At 38.5% G+C, this 19,753-nt stretch overlaps 1 long non-coding RNA gene across 2 annotated transcripts; it reads right to left on the reverse strand.

Moving 5' to 3' along the window:
- Positions 1-17,016: 17,016 nt before the first annotated feature.
- Positions 17,017-19,479, reverse strand: LOC125308595. Of its 2 annotated transcripts, XR_007195919.1 has the most exons (4): positions 19,444-19,479; positions 18,692-18,719; positions 17,967-18,122; positions 17,017-17,185 (listed from the first exon to the last, which is right to left on the reverse strand). It is a non-coding gene; the product is annotated as an uncharacterized LOC125308595 (long non-coding RNA). The 2 variants fall into 2 exon arrangements; XR_007195918.1 differs by lacking the exon at positions 19,444-19,479 and having other exon boundaries at positions 18,692-18,903.
- Positions 19,480-19,753: the final 274 nt, after the last annotated feature.

Genomic DNA, 19,753 nt, shown 5'->3' on the forward strand with positions numbered 1-19,753 from the left:
TGAAACATGAAGGATGTCTTCACTGCGCTATCCAGTGTCTGAAAAGTGCTTCAGTCTGAAAAGTTTTAAGAGATCTTCTGAGCCATTATTGGCGTGGAAAGATGTACGTCTGTGAGCAGTATGTCAAATGCAGTTATATTAGGCGTAAGGAATTATGCAATTTTATGTATGGACATAACATATGTGCCATTCATAGACAGATTTGTTATATGTGATTAAACTTGTGATTCATGTAAGCATGTGAGTCATGGAAATTTAAAGACTTGACATGACTGAAATGCTATGTGCAAATTATGTCTCATTCCCTGCAACACATTACATTTCAACATCTCAACACCCAGAAAATAAAGGACATGCATGAGTTGTATCTATGTCAGTAGACTTGTACAATAAACATCCTGTACACGAAGAGCATACTTTGTATTTACAGATCTAACTACATAGGAACTAGATGTACCGCAGAGCGGTACAAAATATGACCGCCGCCCAGTCTAGCACATTTTTTCCCACAAAAATAAATCACGCTGAAAGGCCTATATATGATTCTAACTGTCTCACTAAATTGCATTATCCACACTCAATTCTCACTGGTATCTGCTAGACAACAAGTACCAAAACATGATTAGTTCATAGATTTCACATGTAAAATTCATTTTATACAACCCCACCTCCATCTTGCCTGTTCATAATTCTGAGAAATTCTTGAATTGTGTGCATGTGTGCATGTACATGTTTATGTTATGTGTGTGTGTGTGTGTGTGTGTGTGTGTGTGTGTGTGTGTGTGTGTGTGTGTGTGTGTGTGTGTGTGTGTGTGCGTGCTCATGTGTGTGCCTGCGTATGTGCCTGTGCATGCATGCGTACATATGTCTACTGTGTGAGTATGTGTCATACATATGATTACTGTGAATGTATGTGTGTGCGTGTGTATCTGTTTGTGCACATGTGTGCACATGAAATGGGTTAACATGACCCCTGGAGGCAAACATACGGAAAAATGGTCATCCTAGGCCCTACAGTTCTCAAGATATTCACAGAGAACTGTGTCTGCACTACCCTCCTTTCGGGGGGTCCAGTCTAGCGGGCTTCGCTGCGCGGCGGTCATAATAAGACTAAAATGAATAGTAAACCAAAAGGACAGAGATAAACTCCACATATGCTGACTTTGCAGGTGTACTCTCTGTGTGATTAAAAAGGCACCTTGACCATGAGTATTCTTAGCACACATGAGGAGCAGGACACTGAGGACACAGGCACTTCATGCATGTCCCTCCACAACAGATAACATGGAAGCCATGGAAATAATCAAATAAAGGCTTGGGTGACATGTCCAAAGTTAGAGGGCTACTTTAAAATGTAATCAGAGAGATAAACTGTGCCCATGGCATACATGTCAGTAGCACTAAACACTGGACTGGTAATCTCTCTCTCTCTCTCTCTCTCTCTCTCTCTCTCTCTCTCTCTCTCTCTCTCTCTCTCTCTCTCTCATGCGCTATACATGCTGAGTGCCCACATAGCAGTAACTTAAATAACATGCCAGGGGATATGCAGTCCATAGCTATGGCACAGCGTAAACGTTACAGAGGCAACAAGCTTAGGCACGCATGCATGGTCGCTCCCAAAGAGATCAGGGGAAGGTCTCGCACACACAAATATACTGTACCATTCGTTGACATATCAGACAAATGAAGGTATGTCATCTCTTGTGAAATGTAACTGTTTCCACCCATAAGATCGGTGAAGAAGAATGGCAGAAAATTACGTTTTGAAGGAGATCAGCAGGCTGACTTGTGATGTGCTGTGCTTGTGAAAGAATATTCTGGAAATAATTGTTGGCCCTAGAAACGAAATTGTGACATAGCAAAAAATGGTGTCAAGTCCCTGTGTAATAGTGTCTCTGCTGAGTCATAAAAGTCTCCACAACATCCAAAACATTAAATTACATTAAATCCCAAATTAAACATCCATGCCACTGCATCTGTAAAGTGAGATTTCTGCTCACATTGTCATCAAACTGTCAGTGATTGTTATCCCACTCAGTTGGAGTTGGAGACGTTCTCTCTCTTTCTGTCTCTTTCTCTCTCTCACACACACACACACACACACACACACACACACACACACACACACACACACACTCTCTCTCTCTCTCTCTCTCTCTCAAGGAAAAACATGTGAGGTTAACAATTCATGTCTTCCGTCCATCACATGTGGCACTGTCTCAATACTGTCTGCAGCAGATATGCAGTTGCTCAACTGCATGAAATTCTGACCGATTCCGAATTCATGAACAAGCAAAACATGTTTAGCCTATCAAGTCATCGAGCTAAAAGTTACAAACATCCAGAAATGTTGACATGGCTACCAACCACCAATGATAATGTGTAGGGTACATTATGTATCTTTTGTGCAAAAGGAATTGTTTTTGGACAATTAGTTATTTGTTTCATTGGTCTCTTACTGTAATAACTATTAAAGATTTATTTCCAGTGTTTCTACTAAACGCATTTAGAAACATGAAATGAGTACCAGTTTTCTCACAGTAGCTCCAGGACTATAATGAGGTGATGGTAAATTCACCACCACAGACTTGTCAGGCAATGCTGATCAATCAGCAAACACAGAAGTTCACAAGAAGATTCCCCAGTGTCTATGAGAAGACCATCTTAGCTTTAATATCTCAGCTTTCGTACCGGGCAGAATAAGGGATGATGCTAATCGATCTACCCAGTCAAACATACTCTGGACTTGGTCCAGACTCCAGTCTAGGCACTTTAAGGTATCAGAAGTCAATGTCTTAACAAAGAAAGTAAAGGAATAATTACTCCACAACCTTTCAAGCAGACAGTACGATGCTGAACAGACATCAGACACAATGAGGAGTACACATTTCTGCCAGCCATAACATTTTGAGCATGCATGCCTGGAGAGCATGTGAAATGACTGTGTAATATTATGTAAAAACCTTTGACATTACGGTCTGTCAACTTCCATTCATGAGGTAAGTCAATGCAACAAACACTATTATTGTCATTTTCAGACAAAGTCTGTGACAGTGAATGCCTGCAGATTCCCTGGTCCAGTAGCTCCAAAGTACATGCGTAAGCACACAATGACAAACCTTGCACACATTCAACATAACAAAGGTATGGATTGTGAAATTCATAACAAAATATATAAATATGCAGACAGATCAAGACTTGATGCAAAAACAAAACAAAAACGTGATGCAGGGTGCCACTGCTGAGAAACCCAAAGCCAAACAGCTGCTTTAGTGACATAAACTTTAACCAAAGAAGCCAGACCAGCTGGTGGGAGCTCTTTTGCCCGTTCTTTGTCTAGCCTACAAATGATAGATGCTGCACACTGGAACCTTGGTTGGGTTGCAAATAGAAGTGTCCACTATAGGAGCCATACTGGGAGGTGTAGAGAGATGAACTCTGCAGTTAAGCCACTGGCCTCTCAAATGCACAGGGACAGGAGGAGGGAAGGTTGTACTGACTGCTCTGAAAAACTCATCCTATTGATAGTCTTTTTCAATCAACCATAATATGTAATGAACAAAATGAGACATTCTTATAATGTGAAATAACCCAATGAAGGAATGGACTGTTGCCCTGTTGCATGGCAACTGTTGCCAAGGAGCACACTGTCTGCTGAAGTAACATACCATACTCTGGTTTCTAAACAGACACACATGTCTAACTGTATCTGAAGTGTGGTATCAGCAAACACTTACTGGATTGATTAATAATGAATGTAGTGAATAGCCACTATAAAAATGATCTAAACAAAACTTCCTAACACATCTAAAACTTTCCAAGAAATAACACCAAACTAAAAACTCTTATGGTAAAAAAAATACCTCTGAGTTACTGATAACTTCAGCTTTTTAAGTGTATCATATTAAATTGCAAAGACAAACACTTTGTCCACTCCACACAGCACATGATTGCATGTCAAGTGGCATCTCAAGAGAGAGGCCAGCACAACATATTGCATCCCCATCATTTGTCAAGTTTCACTCTGACTGCAGGTGTTGACAAGTCCATGATCTCTTGCCAAAGTCCACAGTCCATCCAGTCCATCTCATACAAAACTATACAACTTCTGTTTTAGCTTTTCATGGGACTGGAATGAATTATTGATCATGTATTGATCAACATTCTTGTTCTATCCCATAGGAATTATGCAATACTGGAAGATATTACAAAATAGACTAGAAATTGTGAGCACTATGTCCAGATATTTAATTATAATGTTGTAATACTTGGTTGAGAAAACATTCAATTTGCTTAATTCTTTATTATATCTAACTTGAGGAAATGAATCATAGAAGAAAATGATGTTGGAGTAATCCCTACATAGATATTCAGATATAGATATTCTCATCCGACACAGAGAATAATTTTTGCAAAACCAAAATAATAACCAATCCAAAAGATAACTACAAAAGAGGAAGAAATAAAAGTAGTGGCATTTGCAACGCAAAGCATTAACATCATCCGGTATAAGGCCAAAAGCAGAAGCTGTATGCAAAGGCCACCCTTACTGTAAATGTATATGAAAAAAGAAAACACACACCGGAATAAACTAGTCTTTGTTTGGTACAAACTGTACAAATGCCGATGTGAGATAAAGAAAACATTTTCCTTCCAAATTAAAGCACTCCCCGAGGCCATGACAGCTCAGATAAATGGCACAACTATACTCAATCTGGATCAACACATCTATTATTATCCAGTGCTCTCTCATGGTGGCATGTATGATGGTGTGGCCAGACACAAGCTTTCAACATATGTACAGTCCACTGGGCAACTGCACATGCTTTCCAACCCAAGCGACTGGACACACTACTCAACAGTCTTACACACTGAAACCAGGCTTTAATTCCAGTCATGTTCCATTTATTTATGGCCCTGTCCTTAAACCCTACAGCACAATCCTGAGAGGAGGATTGTCGGTTGAAAAATCAGGAACATTTTGTACAAATTGTTTTTTTTTTTTTTTGCTTTGTTTTAGTTTGGAATACAGTTGGCTGATTGTGTGACATACGTGGTGGTGCCATCTGTAGCTAAGCAAAGACACAGGAATGTAATGTACAACAGGATGTGATGTGCAGCAACTGAAATGTATATTGTAATCAATATAGCAACTGAAATATATATTGTAATCAATGTTGTAATGGAGAATAGTTTGTTTGTATCAGATAATAAATGTGTCCTGAATGAGCTGAAAACAGAAAATATAGCCGAAGGTGTTCCTCACAAGAAAACAGAAGTATACTATTTTCACAGATCCAGTCCAGTGATAGGGATATGCTTAGGCAACATAAGAACAGGCTTCATAGGTCAAAGAACATAGCGAATTTTGTAAAACATGACAGAGCAATATTCAGAGCATGGACATAACCACAAGGGGGAGCCAAATTGCTTTCTTTTGTTGCTTTTGTGCAAGTGTTATTGGGATCTAAAGTAACAATAAGGGTAACATCTTAGAGCCAGTTCAACATAGTTAATGTGCATTTACCAGATGTTCTGGACACACAGAGGCAAAGGATTACTGTGGCATATGAAGGCAACCAATTATTAAAAACGACATCTTTTCAAATTGAACTTTATTTTTGCATAAGCAGATACCATACGTATCTAATATAATGTCTGCATCTGTGAATGTGTTTCCATAGATCCAGCATCCACCTGTGAGCAGAGCCATCAACATCTCAGGCACCCTCATACCCAATGGGAACTCCTCAACAGCTGGGTCAGTGAGGGAAAAAAGAAAGCGTCAGGACCGATGCCAGGGTTATTTTGATGGCAGTAAGGGAAGTAACTATTGTCTACAGTATAATGATGTCGTTTACTTTGTGGTAGTAAAAGTAAAATGTTCTGAGTTTGCCACACCACAGACAAAACTGTCATTAACCACCCAGACAAATGTGATTGAATAAATACTTTGCAAAGTATGTAATATTATGTTTCATAATCAAAAAATGAATAGCCTATATTCTGCTTTCAAATGCAATGAGCTGGTCTGCTGATTTTGCTGAAGCCACACCGAATCTGGGTGAAGGTGCCCCTCTCTCACTCTATGAATAAAAACAGCCCCACAATAGCACAGCACCTCCACCATAAGCCCCATTAGGCATGGGGTTCTTTTCAGTATAGTCATTCTTCTATGTACGCCAAACACACCTAGTGTTTCTAAGTGTTTCTAGCCATCATTTCATCTGACAATAGACCACACTTCCAGACAAAGTCACTACCATTCAACTCCTGCCATTTACATTGGCAATTAAATGACTGGACTTTTGAAGATTTTTGGGTGGACTAGGTGACCCCAAGATGATAGCTTTTTCTGTAACTCTCCAACAGTGGTTTTTGTGGAATTTTTACCATTACCTTACCATCCTACTGTACGTGGGGGCAAGATAACCATGGGTCTTTGTCCAAGCATGTTTGTCAAATTTCCAGTTGATTAGAACCTTTCAATCATTGTTTTAACTGTAATATAGGCATTTTCAACAAATTATAGTTTTTTATAGATATTCCCTGTCTTACAAATTGCAACATTTAAATTTAGTGTACTCTTTTTTCTTTCCAATGTTGAAAAATGACTAGATGATTTAGTCTCTGTCACTTTATTTTCATACTTTAGTGAAAAAGAAAGTCATGAACTACGTCTGAAAGTTTACAGAAGTTTAACTTAAATAAGTTGAAATTAGATATTTAGGAAAACACTTCTGTTAGTTTTTTTTATTTATTTTTCTAAAGGTGCCAATAATTGTGAGCACCGTGTTTTCGTTAGAAATATTTATTTCTTTAGGAGATTTTCCTTTTTCTCAGAATAAATTTGCTTTCCTTTAAGGGCGGATTTTTCCTCATTTTTTCATTGTGAGAGTACAATGAATCATCAAAAGATTATTTTTTATACCTGTTTTAGTCAACTTTACCAAAGGTGCCAATAATTCTGGAGGGTACTGTATATGCTGTTAATATTATACCATAAAAATTAAGGCAATTAAGGCATTTGTCAAGAAGAAGGATGTTGTGAATGTTCTCTGCAGGATTTGCGGTAGGCCATTTTGTTGCTCTGATTTGTTAGGCCTGTCCAGATAGAGATAGATAGATAGATAGATACTTTATTGATCCCCAGGGGAAATTCAAGGTCTCAGCAGCAGCATACATACAACACAAACACATTCTTTAACAATTGTGTGCAGAGGCATTTTTTCCCCTGTATCGGTTGAAACACGCACCTTTGAAAGTACACCTTCAAAACATTACTCAATAGTGTGCCTTCTGCTGCTACCAACCTTACAGTTTACCTTTACCTCGTCTGGGTTCACCCAGGCTAATATATAACTGAAACAAATGGTTAATGGCATATGGACTTTGGATTTGTCCCCAGAACTTTATATAAAGGTTTTTCATATAAGTGGGTCTAGTCCTAGCGGTCATATTATGTTGTCTTGCAGAGACAAAAATCGATTTGGATCGCTTTGGATTTCCAATGGTTATTTGTTGGATCTGATGACCAAGCAATCTGTTTAAAAGTAGTGGGGTTTAATTCTCAGACATCTCAACCTACAAATAATGTGTATGGCACATTGAAACAGACAAAGTCAAACAAATGAATAAAGTAAATGTGTGCACTTTACTGTCTTTCTGAGATAAACACTGACCAACTTTTTTCATGATTTCTCTTTGTTCTACAGACCTTCATATCAGGTTCATGGTCAATGTGAATGGAATAGGATAAGTTTGTACTTTAGCAGGTTCTAGCCATGCTTACAATGGTAAAAACTATGTAATTTTTCATGTTAAATCCAGGACGTGGGTGGCAGCAGTACCTGAAGCAGTGTTCTATAAAAAAAGAAGAGAGGAAAATGCTGAGGATCCTGTATGACTGATAGACCACTATGAAATCCAGTGCCATGACTGGCTTAAGAGGCTGTTGGGTTTCCGTAAGGAAGAACATGAAGAGAAAGGTAAAGGATTGACAGAAATCAAATAAAACTTCAATTATGACTACTCGCTCATAATTAACATTGCACCAGTAACACTCTGAAAGTTCCAGATGAAGCCCCATGGTCCCAAATCAGGTGTGTCAGGTCGCACACAGGAATGTGACTGGGAACATCACTGTAGTCAACTGCTGGCTGCAGTGGGTTAAGACAATTACAACACAGCTGGTTATACTTTCATGTATAATGTCTTGTGTTTGTGAACTCCTTCACTAAATGTAAGTAATAACAAGTTGTGATGATTATGATGAAGTTATGATGATTGGCTTTATATGAACCTTTTACAAAACATCACACACTTGGAAACTCAATCGTATTACGTCAGACTAGAAGCACTCACAGCGAGTTTCATGTCAAGATTGACAGAGATATAATGCTACTTCCTATTTGGCGGCTTTGCAGCCGATTTCGATTGGCTGTGAATCATGGTCAAACACTGTAGAAAATAAAATGTCAAACTTTTTTGACATTAAAGTTTTTATTAATTTTACAATTTCACATTAACATTAAATCACAGGCATACAACAAAACATCCCATACCTGAGGGAAAGAGACAAAACAAAAACAAACATAGAACAAAAAAAAAAAAAAAAAACTTAAAGGCAGCTCACATTCACCCTCGCAGCACCCCTTTCCTCATTTCCACACACACAATTATACACTTATAACACACATACACTTATTCATTACATTCCCTAATATCTTTTGTACCAATGCTGTAATCAAAATACAGCATGCTTGGCTATTTCTGCTTGGATTATTCTGCACCCTCCCAATCATCAGTTCAAAAGCGGCTGTCTCTGTCATAAGTTTGAGCCATTCTGCAACCTCTGGTCTATGTGGGCTCTTCCACTTATGCAGAATAATTCTAGCTGCTACCATGAAACCTGTCACCATTACACCAGCTTCTGACTTAGCAAGGTAGCATTTGAGATGTATCCCCCAACAAGCATAGTTGTGGGGATTCTGGCAGAAGTTGTCTGAGCCAACTTTCAAACTTTTGGAGCACTACCTTCCAAAAAGGCTTTATTAAGGGATAATCCCACAGAGCATGGAGAAATGTACCCACTTCCCTGTTACCCTTCCAGCATTTATTGTCCTTGGTTAACCCCATTTTAAATAATTTATTAGGAGTAAAATAATATCTATGAACAATTTTATAGTGGATGAGTTTATTCCAAGCATCTCTTGTAGCCCTTCCTACATTTGAAATAACATCTTGCCGTGAGTCCACCAAAATCGTTCTGCCATATAGTTCTTAAGCCTTCACACATCTTGGTCTCAATACTTGACATCTTCAACAATACTTGACAATAGCCTACTAAAGCAGAGTGTAGAATATGTGGAGAATTAAGGAAACCCTGTATCACATTTTCTTTGTCCTCCTTTCTTCTCAATCCAAACACAGACCCCATCTCTTAAATTTTTTGAAGAATGAAAGATCTACTTTTTTTTGTTTTTGTCAAAATCCAATATGGCAGCCGAATCAATTAAGTTGACATCACAAGTTTACATGTGTCTGCCTTGGGATCTCCCACAGTACTATACCAGACATAAGAATTAAGTTTTAGAAGTTAATTAAACAAACACATCAACTGTCATTATGCAAAATGCATTTTTACTAATTGCAACGCACCCTAGAGGTCAAATGACACCAATTTCCCTACATCCTCTCAATGGCATCCCAAGTCTATGTTGGATCTGCATGCAAGCGTTACAGAGATATGAGCTCACATCCTGTTTCAGCCTTGCCTGTGTTGCCACTGGTATTGATTGGCTGTGGCTGTGTGACTATGACAGGCAAAAGCTTTCGGATATGAAAAACTCATCCAATAACTTTTGTAAGGCTTGGTCTGATGATCATGTGCGCCAAATTTAGTCAAGATTGGACAAATGTGTGACTTGTGAAACCCTTGTTTGTAATAAAATACAATATGGTGGAAAATACAATATGGCAAAAAAACGGTCGGGCATACAGGCATAAATGCACATATAACTTTGACCCGTTGGTGGAGCTAGAACTCTCAAGATGCAGATACAAAACTTCATGAAAGTAATCATGGGATTGTCCCAAATCAGTAGCCTATGTCAAATTTCTAAACTTTTTACCAGACTCCCATGGCAGATGAAGGATGCAAAATAATAAGAAAAGCTAGAAACATATTGGATTGTTCGCATCTTCGCTGCTTGGAGAGAACTATGTTAAATGTTTTGCAGAAAGTGTGTTTAAGAATTGTTTTAAAATGAGTAAATCCAATGAGGGTCCACTGTATTTATGCACACCAAGATAATAAGCAGGCCTATATGATTTAGTAGTTTTGATGATTGTGCTACAAGTGCCAAATGTTGGGTCTTGCAGCCGAGCTACATCGGGTGCATAATTGAAGTGTTCCGTTTGCAGAACATACAGTTTTAGAAGATTGGTCTACTTTTTTGAAAGCACAGACTTGTCGGTGTGTACAGCCAGTTCCATGGATACAAGGATACAAGGATACAAGGAAGTTTATTGTCACATGCATATAGTTACTGGAAGTAAGAAATGCAGTGAAATTATGTCTGGTGTCAGCCTATTTGTGCATTAATGGGGGGTAAAAAGTGCAGTAGAAGAGGGGTTTAGTAGATTAAGTGGCAAGGGCTGCATAAAAAGGTGGGGGAGGATTGGGATTGGGTGGGGGCACCAACAAGGAGCACCAAGAGCAACAGGGGCAAGGAAAAACTCCCTTACCAAGGAAGAAACCTTGGGCAGATCCACGGCTCAAGGGGCTAACCCAACTGCCAGGGTCTTGGTGTGTGTGTTGGGGGATGACAGGGGAGATGGGATAGTGTGCTGTGTATGTGGGGAGAGGGCAGTGTGCAATATGTGTGTTGGAGAAGCCTCATGAGACAATGTGCTGTGTATTGAGGGGGGGGCAGTGTGCTGTAAGTATGTTGGGGATGTGTGTTGGAGAAGCTTCCTGATGAAATAATGTGCTGTGTATGTAGGGGGGGCCAGGGACTTACTATTGCAAGCAGAGTACTGTATGTAATGTATGTGAGTGATGACAGTGAAGATGTGTGTGTGGGCGGGAGGGGAGTGGAGCAGTGACTTACTTACAGTGGATTACAGTGGAACTAAAGCATGTAGCTGCAGCAGCATACACTCGGCGGACTCTTGCCTGGTGTAGCCCTGCTGTTACAAATGGCAAAAAACTTTGCTGCAGGATCTAATGATTATGCTACTTCTTTCATATTTAAATGCCACCTTTCACACACAATAATTTTTTTTATAGAATATGAAGACATGAATAAAGTTACAGGTTTATGCAAAAAATACCATAAATAGATATACAGTCACTGACAAAAGTATTGTAACCCCTTTAGAAATGTTGATTTTTAAGCAAAATACTTTTGGACACACACTTACACACACTTTTGGAGTTTTTTTTTTTTTGAGAAAACAAACAAACCAAGACCTTTTCAATAGCTCAACACAACTGAAACAACAATTGGTTTTCCCAAATTCAACACAAAATATCACCGAAATGCTTATATGCTCTATCTACCCCTTATACCAGAGGAGACAAAATTATTTATTATTTTTATTATTATTTATTATTATTATTATTATTATTATTATTATTATTATTATTATTAAATCAGGTTATAGGCTATCATGAGAGCTTACATGGCCATGTGTTAAGTGTATGTATTTTTTTGTGTAGTCATAATAGTCCATTTATGTTTTGACTATTGTTATTTATTGGAGGGGGGAACTCAACTAATGTGTCACTGAAAAATAAGGCCAGGGGACTGTTGCATTCCTTGGCAATCAGTTTTACTAAGATTTCTTTTTCACCTATTTAATAAAAGCATTTTAGAGAAATGGCCATCCACCACAGCAGACCTTGAAAAACACATTTTCAACAATCTTTACAGAGATCAGTTAATAAGAAATCACCAATATCAGTCTAAAATTTGATGTGAAACCAAATGAATTGAAGAAATCCAGTACATGTTCAAGGCAATTGTTTAGTCATAAATCCAATTAAGCCTAATCCTTGACTAAATACTTTTTTCAAGCCAAGCTTAATTCATGTAGGCTACAGGAAATAAGCCCTTTAGTAGAGGTCCTGGTTAAGATTTGTATGCACTTCATTTAGCGGAGAATATCTCAACTGTTATAGACTTATATGACCCCATTGAACAACATGGGATGTGTGCCAAAATCTCTACCTGGGACGGAAGTCCTGAAAATGACCAAAACAGATGACGCTAAGTGAATGGGACTTTTTTTCCCCCTTTATAGATATCCCCATACATTTCTACCAGATTAATCTTCATATTAAGAGAAATACTTTTTGTATTACACTGTGCCTAAAAATATAAAATAAAATATGCAAATGAGGCAATATCTCATTAAATATGCGTACATATATAAACCCTTGAAGCTACAGATTTTCTGAGGTGATCACAATGTTCACAGTGACTTAGAAGAGTGTAAGCATTCTGATTTGATATAAAGAAAATGGCTAAAACAGTCAACCTATTACATACAACTAGTGACAAACATGAATTGCCAGATATTTATTAACCTAAACTTTAAAAGCTTACATTTCCTACACTGTAAACCCGAATAAGTTCCCAGAACTCAAAAAAATTAAGGCAATCGATTGCCTTAATTGTTTTAAGTTGACTAACTTAAAAGTCCACATTTTCCAGAACTTAAAAGGTTGGATGAATTGCCACTTGTAGCTTTTGATAACAGTTAAATTAAAGTGCTCAATTTAGCTCAACTCAAATATTTGCAGTTAATATGACTTGCAATGTTCAGTTTAGGCAACTCAATTATTTGCAGTTAATATGACTTACAAGTTTCCAGTTTTCAAATCAACTGGAATAAGTTCACCGAAGTCAAAAAAATAAGGCAATCGATTGCCTTAATTGTTTTAAGTTGACTTACTTAAAAGTCTACATTTTCCAGAACTTAAAAGGTTGGATGATTTGCCACTTGTACCTTTTGATGAGATTTAAATTAACATGCTCATTTAGCTCAACTCAAATATTTACAGTTAATATAGAACTTAAAGAAAATAAGTTCACAACCACACAATTTTCATGTTGACTAAACACAATGTTTATTAGTTTGTGTTAACTTATATCCTAGTCAAGTCAGTGAACATCTGCTATTGAACAGGATTTTCTTGCCTGCTCCCTTTTCACACTGCAATGTTAAAATTATATAGAAAAATAAATAATAAACATTTATAAATGAAAAATAGAAAACAATATATACTTTTTCAAAATGTGTTCTTCCTCACTTAACAGTATCAAGCATTATATTAAAGCGATGGTTCGGAGTAAAATTAGGTTAATTGCATGATAATACCCCCTAAACCCTACCCCATAATACCCCCAAACCAAATAGTTTTTTCAGCAATGGTCTAACATTAGGTGTTAGGTCTAGTCGCTGATTAGGTTAGTATTGAGTTAGCATGAACGATGTATATCTGGTAAATTACCCCACTATTAATGCCTGGAATGTTACCACACTTCTTCAGTAGTACACCTGGGGTCCGTAAGTCATCATAAACCGAGGCATTGGAAAGTTCGTAAGTATATCAGATTTGATCAAAAATAGCACTTCCCTGATAGTTTCTTCTCTCTGCTACTGCTAGCTACCACTGCGCAGACACCACTTCCTCGTTTCAGAAAAAGTGAGTAAAAGCAGTGCACAACGGTAGCTAGTAGCAGAAGATCAGAAACTAGTAGGTAAGTGCTATTTTTAACAAAATGTGGTGTACTTACAAACTTTCCAATGCCTTGGTTCACAAGTACAGACCCTATGTGTACTACTGAAGAAGTGTGGTAACATTACAGGAATTATTAGTGGTGTAATTAACCAGATATACACGTTACGTTAGTGGCAACGTTTTTGACTGGTTGTCATGGTGCAATTAACCTAGGGTGAATTTTACTCCAAACCATCACTTTAATGAGAACCAATGCATATTGTGTTTTTTGGGCCTATTAGCTTAACACCTGTGCAGTAACTTAGTAGGCATTACAGTATGCAGACAAAAGGAAAACTGAACTAGTCTGGTAACCCTACAGCCTTCTTTCAGTTGAGTTTCTACAACATCAAGTCATTCTTGAGGGTCTGCAACTTGGGTGACAGTTTGCCACCTTCTAGACCAAGTAAAATCTTTTGAATAAATTCAAAAGTGTTGGTCAGTGCTTTGGGATAGCTGAGGTGTAGTGCATAGATCAGTCCAAAGATTACCAGGAAGGCTTCGCCAAGTCTGGGGAGGCTGACCACGCATCACTTTCAATGACAACAGAGACTCTCACAGGTTGGTAGTGAACTGGACTTTGGACTGCGTCCATGGTCACTGATGACAGTAAGGAGGCCCACTGCAATACCATCAAGCTCTGGCTCATCAGACTCGTCCTTAATAAATGAAAGAGAGATACTTATCACACATGGAACAGAACAGATGACATACCATTTATCTTTCTTCAACCAAGTCCTGTTGAAATCAAGTAAGGGAGACCTGGGTCTCATTGTAACAGGTGAAAAACAACAAGATCCATGTTCTGCTGAAACCAAGCTAAATTTTGCAGGAAAATGTTTTACTTTACATCTTATTACTATCGTGACACTTTGAATACAACGCCAATGCAGTTTCTTCATAGTGAGGAGAAAAAACAGGCCATATACTAAAAATATATGGGTGGACTAAACAAAGGTAGGTCCTAAAACATGTTAGTATTTTGATGAACTGTCTACATAATACACAGTAGAATCTAGATTTTTTTTTTTGTGATTAACTTTTTATTAGGTTTTTAGTAAACACAAAGATAAAACAAAAAACAAACAAAGAAAACAGTCATCCTCATAACATGAAGTCAGGGAATAGTGGCCAAAGGGATGGGGGGTCATCCAGTGGGCCAGTAACCAAAGAAAATTGTTCAAGGAGGGGTGCAGATATAACTCAAGAGTCTCTAAGAAGTTCACACACAAAATGTTCCCAAGCATCCACAGTTTCTGGCTTTGCCCGATGGGCTCGAGCTGTGGAGAGTTCCAAGTTAGCCATGTATCTGACATTTATCCTCCAGTTGCTGACTAAATTCAAGTTCTTATCATACCAGTAACTCAAAATTGTTTTTTAGCTGCTGTAAATGCACAAAAAAGGATCCTCCTGTAAATTATTTTAAAATGCAAGACTGTGTCATCATTTAACAAACATAAACATGGATCTGGGTCTATTGTACACAAGAGAATCTTACTCATAACTTTACACACATGAGCCCAGTAGAATCTAGATTGAGAGGGGCACTCATCTAGCAGCTGACAGGTGCTTCACAGTAGGACAGTGCTTGTAGGAAGGAAGAGCTAGAGCACACTACAAGCTTTATCTTTTATTTGGTGCAAACAAATAGGAAATGACTGACGTTAGATATTACTACATCTTCCTCAGAAGATTATGTAGTAACACCGTCACGTCAGTCATTTTCTATTTGCTTGCACAAAAATAAAAGACTAAGCTGCAGTGTTTTCCAGCTCTTTCCTTTCTGCTAACACAGTAGAATCTGTTAGTGACTTAGGAGACTCACTGTGCAGGTTCTGAAAAATCAGAAACGTCCTCGCAGATACACAGGAAGGGCTCAGAGAGCCGTAGTGCGCTTGGTGAAGATGTCATGGATTTCCTGTTCATATAAAAAACAGAGTTGTATATACAAAAGAGGTTACTGAACAAAGCTGTCCAATCAGAACATTATGTCCACCAAAACTCAGAACAGAAGAATTTGTCATTGTCAACATTAGCCATTGTATTTCCTCTTAAACAATCTGCAAACTAGGCTAAATGTCTTAAAAACTGAACTTGTGCTTTAATGAAATGTGTAATTTATTTACCTGTTCATCGTGGATTTTTAAAATTTCAGTGAGAACATCTGCGGTCTTCCCAGTTTTGATGCTTTCTGTCTAAATAAGGTCATCAGTCGAGGAAGATGGCGGTCAAGCTCAGAATAGAATGTGTTGGGCAGGTTCTGATTCAGAATCCGCTGAACTCTGCATACAACTACATTGAAATAACAGTAGGAGAATACAGCAACACAGGAGTTTAATTTCACAAATCTAGCAGACATTTATACAGAAGAAAACTGTGGCAAAATGAGTAAGAATCACAATTTTAAGTGAGAGAGCTGATCCACATTACCTCAGATTCTATTTTGAGAGCAGGCCAGAGGTTCATGAGCTCGCTTCACTGGTGGGCAGGACATCACTATGGTCTGTCGGCGTGGGGAAATGTGGTCTCCATCATCTTTCTAATGAGGGGCAGGTCCTTCTCAGTCTTCTTGACTTCCTCAACAATTGTCTGCCTCAACTCCTCAAGGCTTGAAGGATCCTTTCCCTTGGGCAAAGTTGGGTAGGAAGTTCACTTCTGCTCGCTTGGGTCTTTTTAATGTTGGAATGTGAAGGTTCATTTTCAGGATTACTTCTACTTCTTCTTCCAGCATTAACGGTGACCTCCTGACATCCAGCACGCCTCATCTTGTTCCTGTAATTGCCCATTTTGAACTTGAGGCTGTATTTCCATCCATTCCAGCCACTCTCAGATCCTGCTTCCTTCAGGCAGGGATGTTTGGCTACAAGAGCCTCAGCAGCCATTGCGATGTCTTTATCACTTCATGTAAGCCTTAAAACCATATATAGTAGATGCAAGCTTTTCTAAAATGTCATGCTTTAGGTCTCTTGTCACTTTAAGGGGTGTGTGGTTCTTCTCATATTCCGCATTCCCATCTCTAAGTTTCAGCTTAACATCAAAAAGCAAGGTGGGAACTGGAAAAGGTCCCGTAGGCCACCTGCTGAGACGCTCTGGAGAGGACACATCTGAAAGCAGAATAGTAGATGCAATAGAACTGGAGTCTTGTGAAAGTGAAATGTGCACAACTGCTTTTTGTGGCAATTCCTCAATGTCTTTCAGGGATGTAAGTTTTCCATCGGGTCTGGATCTTCATAAAGTAAATCAAAGTCAAGGTCAATGTCCAGCTGTTCTTTTAGAATATTGATCAGTGCATCAACAGAGGCTGGTCGTGAGTTGAGTTTTAATTTTCTAGCCTGGTCTGGCTCAACAACACGTAGAATCATTGGTTCAGGGGATGCAGCTGCCATTGTGCTACTGAGAAGACAAAATCAGGTTGTTACAGAATACCATATGGACACCTGTTTAAATTACTATAGAGACTTTTAGATTTTTTTTTCTTAGCCAGTTAATACATGGATCCAGGATACTATGCATCCTGATAAAGTCACTTCGGCCTCTAGAATTAAAATAGCTTTACACCATCACATACCCATCACCATACCTAGAGATTGGCATGGTTTTAGTTCAGTTAGCCTATTAGCTGGTTTGATTTGCATTGAGAAACCATAATTGGCAAGCTGAAAAGAACCATGCCAATCTTTAGGTTTGGTGATGGATAGGTGATGGTGTGGGGTTATTTTAATTCCAGAGGCCTAGGTGACTATCAGGATGCATAGTATCCTGGATCCATGTATTAACTGGCTAAGAAAAAAGAAAAATCTAAAAGTCTCTAAGGCAATTTAAACAGGCATCCAAATACTTATGGCCCATGTGTGTTAAGGAAGAACATTTTGTTTATTTACGATACATTATTCTTTCACAACAAAAATTGGTATCGTTAAAGGTTGGATTTTTCCTCATTTCATCAATTAAGGCATTAAGATCAAATCCTTAGATGATTTTTTTTATTACTCTTTTAGTCAACTTTAGCATGTGTCCAAATACTTATGTACCTAACTGTAAATTGCTTAATTTGTGTTACATGCTCCAAATGTAAAGCATTTGAGCTGCATTCTGTGTATGAAAGGTGCTATACAAATAAAGCCAGAGAGTGAATAAAGACACAATAACTGATACATAAAATAACCATTATTACCTTAGTTCTGTCTCACTTGAATGAACCGTTTGAGGGTTAGCAGCAGCGAGCCGCCTATCTTGTATGCTGGAAGAGGGACTGTATCATTCAGACCAGACTGCAGGTGGATCGACAGGCTTGTGTTTGCAGTTGTCACCTCATAGGACCGTAGATGTTCTACATACCAGGAGTCATAATCACAACAGAGAAAAAAGATACATTGTGATTTACAAGGAAGATCTGTTCTATTTTGCAAAATGTTGACAGTCCACCGCTGACTCCTACAGACAGAAACATTCCACAGACATAGTCTGTGCCATCAACAGTCACATTTGATGTCTTGTAGTTGTTTGTTCTCTAATGTGCACTTGAGCAACCTCTGGTAGAGCTGAAACCAGAACAGATTCAATGCTGGAGTTTTTGGCCTGAAAATTATGGTGCAGCAAGATGATATGCCATACGTTTTGCTTTCTGAGATGACTGAACACATCTGCTTGAGAAAAGGTTTGTTGAAATGTGTATAAAGGGCATTTAAATACCACAGGCCCTTGACTCTGCTCTGTGGGACTGATAGGCTGTGTGATATCTTGACAAATGAGTACTCAATGCACTAAGTGTCAGAAATGTACATATGCAATCCTCGTAGAGACATGGAAGAGGGCTGATTGTACAGTAGTGGCTATGCTGCAGCCTGTAGTGTCTAAATAACTCTATTTTGGAAGTGAAAGAAGCTGTGCACAACTTACAGTTCCAGATCATTCTTGGACCAGCAACCTAAAAGGCAAAGAACAAGTTTAGAATTTTAAAATGCTTATACTTACTACATAATATAACCACATATTACCTTACAAAAACTGCTTGCATGTTTGTTTTACACGGACGCAGCACTAGTTAACTCTAGTTCTGTTAACAGCAATCTAGCTAGATGCTCACTGCACCAACTCACTCAGAATTTAAAAACTAACGCCCATAGAAGCTACGAAAAAATGTGAATGTGCAGTGTAGGAACTCAGTTCGAGCATGCTCGTCAATGCTATTTTAATATTGACCTTAGCGTACACTATTGAACGCTTTCTATCGACAAAAAACTATTACATATGAGGTGTCTGACAGCACATTATGAATGTGCGCGGGCTAGATTCATCCGTCGTCAAATTATTTTGAGTCTGGTAGTGCTAGCCCACTCTGGTAGTGCTAGTTGTGCTGCTAGAGTGTGTAATTTGTCGAATTTCCCATGGGTTACAATAAAGTATTTATCTATCTATTTCCATCTAACTTTTAGTGGGCCACATACAGACTCAAGCTAAATGTCAACTGCCAACCACTCCATTAACGTTAGTGCTCATGCTAGCAGCAACCTCTCATCTGTTTGGCAGGAGAGTTGCATCGCCTCGCTAGTGGTCGTATAAGTAACTTTGAGAAGGTCTACGCTCTCTGAGACAAACACGCTAACAATAAAATAAGTAAAAGTAAACTAATAATAACATTCAAAACTTACAGTAAGTGGCAAGTGTAATGATGCAGACTACTCCACTAAGGCGGTGACTTCCTGCTGAGGCTTTCTGTTGGCTTTGTTTGTTTGAAGTTGCTTCCCCCGCTGGGCTCACCAAACGGGCTGAATTCGGGGGCGGGGAATGTCTCTGATTTTAAACGCTACTCTTTTCTGATTTTAAACGCTACTCTTTCCAATTGCGCCCACCAAAACCATGTTACTAGTTTTTTTTAAAGGTTCTTCCTTTAGTGCATGTAAACTTCTAGGTACCCACTGATTAGTTTTTCCACAAAAGTCTAATGCATTTCAGATGAAA

The sequence above is a fragment of the Alosa alosa genome, chromosome 15 (assembly GCF_017589495.1).
Source record: "Alosa alosa isolate M-15738 ecotype Scorff River chromosome 15, AALO_Geno_1.1, whole genome shotgun sequence".
NCBI classification, from domain to species: Eukaryota; Metazoa; Chordata; class Actinopteri; order Clupeiformes; family Clupeidae; genus Alosa; species Alosa alosa.